The following is a 4,089-nucleotide window of genomic DNA, read 5'->3' on the forward strand; positions in this document are numbered from 1 at the left end:
CGAGAACACTGGAGGTCTCCACTACCACAGGTTCAACCATAAACCTATCAGAGAGTGACTGATACCTTGTCAGTTTGCTTTTCTCAGCCTGACCTGGGCTGGTGGCTGAACATACCATGTTGCTTCTGGAGAAGGTAAATATCAGTCAATTAATGAACTCTTTTCTTCTATGACAGAAAGAGCAGTCAATCTCTGTAATGTGAGTGACACTTATTACTCATACCACATACATAACCACCACCACCACACACATACGAGAGGTGCTGAAAAGTTCCTGGCTTTAAGGGTATCATGAAAAGCCTGGCTGGAGGCCCAACGTTCCAAATTCTTTTACAGGGCTTAGAAAAACTATAAGACCACTGCAATACGTATGAGAATTTGAGAGGGGAACACATTGAATAAAATCATAATTAACTGATCCTCCTGTATTATCGTTTACCCAAAGCCAGGAACTTTTCAGCACCACCTCATATGCATGCACTGTGGAAAGAAGAAAAGCAATGTTGGCCTTGACAAGATTCAAATTTTGAACATAAAAAGAACGGGGTAGATACTGTGTGGCTTTTGGTCACACAAGTAACTGGTTTGACAACTTAAGAGGTTCTATTGTTAACTTCATGTGCATATTTATTGACTAGAGGTGGAAACCAAGTGCATATCATTCTTTGTCTTCTGAGAAAGTACATAAACATACACATGTACCTCCATGAATTTATTAGTGACATGCCCATACAGCTAATGATAGTAACTGGAATTTCAGCAAGGCACTTACATCATACAGTCGTGTGAATATCTAGAATGTGGAGAGATATCATCATCATCATCATTTCAATGTCTATTTTATTGAATTTATTGAGGCAACTTTTCCATGGCCAGATACCCTTCCTGTTGCCAACCGTTACCAGTTTCCAAACAAGTTAATATTTTCCTATGGCCAGACATGTTTTTACAGAATATTGGAAAAGAATGACATTCATCTATAACAACTGCGTAATGTCAAAACAAAAGATACAAACATACATATTGTTATAAATGAATGTCATCCGTTTCCAATATTCTGCAAAAACATGTCTGGAGATGTAGGGGACTCTGAATAGAAGTAGTATCTTTGATATCAGGCAGCGGTCCCTTGCCTGGGACACGACCTGCTGTCTATATTAATTTTATATATACATTGGACACTAAAAATCTTGCTTGCGATTAGATTTTGGGATCAATCTGATACCAGACAAGGATTCTGGATTATTGTGATATTTTCTTTGTTTTTTGGGGGGGGATCAATTATATATATATATATATATATCCTATCTTCTACTTGTTTCAGTCATTAGACTGTGGCCATGCTGGGGCTATGCTAATCTTCTTTGTATCATTCCAATTTTAGAATATGTACAGACACTTGCTGGCCTTGTGCCAAAATTTGAAAACAAGAAGGAATAATTTTATTAATTTTTTTCTTTAACATGTTGCATAAAATATCGCTAATATTTTGACAAAATATTAGGATGTGTGACAAAATAGCTTGTTCTCAATGAATTCATTTACCAGTTACTATCTTTAACAACCCAAGGCCTCAATATGGTTGCATGACCTGCTAGAAATAACAGCAATACTACTCTCAAATTGTACCTTGTTGTAATCAAGGAAAGGACCAAATAGACTATGCCCTTACACACCCCTGAAAAGATAAGATGCTGATGCTCACAGCTTTGATCATAGACCTGTTCAATCAGGGTGGACCACCCACCAAGGCATTTCCCACAATAATTACACACCAATTAACACAAGAAACTAATGAATGAATGTGGTTCAAAATAAAAATGAAATCTCAAAAGCCATAATATTTTAAACATGAAATAAATAAATAAATAAATAAATATACATAAAATTTGACTTTTTGAAATTGTTTTTATTTGTTTATAAGTCAGTTATATATGTGTGTGTTTGTATGCATATACAATTAATTTTCTTGAAATTTATATCTCTATACAATCCACATGTATGTGCATGTGTGTGTTTACATTGGTGTGATGTCACATGCTATATATGTTTATGACACGTGTATGCTGTGTATCTATATAAAAGTGTTGTAACTTGTGGCACAAATGAACACACATACAGAAGTATGTCAATGCATACATAGATGTACACAGTTGTTAACATATATAATAACAGAGAAAGTATAAGTATATGCATAAATTTATGTAAAATTATACACAAGCAATAAACCCACATTCAAATGCATACATGCATGAATGATCCCCTCTTCATATATATATATATATATATATATATCATCATCATAATCATCGTTTAACATCCACTTTCCATGCTGGCATGGGTGGGAATATATATATATATATATATATATATATATATATGCATATATGGGTACAGGACGTCACAAAATGTAAACAACATGAAATATGAAAATAATGTTGGGTAAGCAAAGAACGAGAGAAACAATGGAAAACAAGACAAGTAAAATAAAAAAAATGACCCTTCACCAGTTGTCGGTTGTCCTTCTACTCTTTATTTCAAGCAATGAATGGACCATTGCGCCTCCACACAATGTTCAATTAACACATCATGGAATTAACCTTGATAATCAAGGTTTTTGTGAGGTATGTATGTATGTATTTATTTATTTATTTATTCTTTTACTTGTTTCAGTTATTGTGACTGCAGCCATGCTGAGGCACCACCATTAGTCGAACAATTCGACCTCAGGACTTATTCTTTGTAAGCCTAGTACTTAATCTAGTGGTCTCTTTTGCTGAACTGCTAAGTTATGGGGGATGCAAACACACTAACATCGGTTGTCAAGCGATGGTGTGTGTTGGTGGTGGGGGGGGGCAAACACAGACACACAAACATATACATATATGACAGGCTTCTTTCAGTTTCTGTCTACCAAATCCACTCACAAGGCCTAGGTCAGCCCGAGGCTATAGCAGAAGACACTTGCCCAAGGTGCCATGCAGCGGGACTGAAGCCAGAACCATGTGGATGGTAAGCAAGCGACTTACCACACAGCCAATCCTGACACCTGTAGCTACTTACCACACAGACACTCCTGCGCCTGTAGCTACTTAACACACAGACACTCCTGCGCTTATATATATATATATATATATATATATATATATATAAAACAAAAAAATGGAACAAGAATGTAACAGGCAACAACAAAACATCCGGCAGTTAGACGATACAAAGAAGGACAGGAAAAAACAAGCCTTTTATTGTCATTTGAGTTCCAGGTCATACTGTAGTTTCAGCTGGTGTTATATATATATATATATATATATATATATATATATACAGAGAGAGAGAGGAGGAATATGACTTAGTAGTTAACATGTTGGACTCATGATCATTAGATTGTAGTTTTAATTCCTGAAGTGGGTGATGCATTGTGTTCTTGAGTAAAACACTTCATTTCATGTTGCTCCAATCCACTCAGCAGGCAAAAATGAGTAATCATATATCTGTCGCAGCTGGTCTTACCAATCGGTCTCATGCTAGGAATACAACTGAGTGTTAGGTAACAATCTGATCACATAACCTTACACTCATCGGGGTTAGCTGATATGGAAAGGAATAACCTTGATGTGTGTAAGTTTATATAACCGGATTGTTACCTAACAATGTATTGTATTCCTAGTGTGAAGCGAATTGGTAAGATCAGCCATGATTGATATATAATACTGTACATTTCAGCTAATATACCCACTCTAGTGACAGATATATGAGTGCATCTTTTCCCTGACTTATGGACTCTTAGATGACTCACGTATGTTTATATATATATATATATAAAAGGCAGACTGTATGATGCATGCGTACGAACAGCCATGCTACATGGCAGTGAAATATGGGCTGTAACTGCTGAGGACATACGTAAGCTCGCAAGGAATGAAGCCAGTATGCTCCGTTGAATGTGTAATGTCAATGTGAATACCCGTCAGAGTGTAAGTATCTTGAGAGAAAAGCTGAACATTAGAAGCATCAGTTGTGGTGTGCAAGAGAGACGATTGCGCTGGTATGGACATGTGGTGAGAATGGATGAGGATAGCTGCGCGAAAA

The 4,089-nt window shown here is 36.3% G+C and overlaps 1 protein-coding gene and 1 non-coding gene across 2 annotated transcripts in view; both read right to left on the bottom strand.

Annotated features, from left to right (window-relative positions):
- Window positions 1–4,089, bottom strand: part of LOC106878099 (uncharacterized) — a 46,295-nt gene that overhangs the window by 40,596 nt on the left and 1,610 nt on the right. The window lies entirely within an intron of this gene.
- On the bottom strand, window positions 1,290–1,399 carry LOC128250189 (U6 spliceosomal RNA). Its single transcript, XR_008266289.1, has one exon. It is a non-coding gene; the product is annotated as a U6 spliceosomal RNA (small nuclear RNA).

The sequence above is a fragment of the Octopus bimaculoides genome, chromosome 19 (assembly GCF_001194135.2).
Source record: "Octopus bimaculoides isolate UCB-OBI-ISO-001 chromosome 19, ASM119413v2, whole genome shotgun sequence".
Lineage (NCBI taxonomy): Eukaryota > Metazoa > Mollusca > Cephalopoda > Octopoda > Octopodidae > Octopus > Octopus bimaculoides.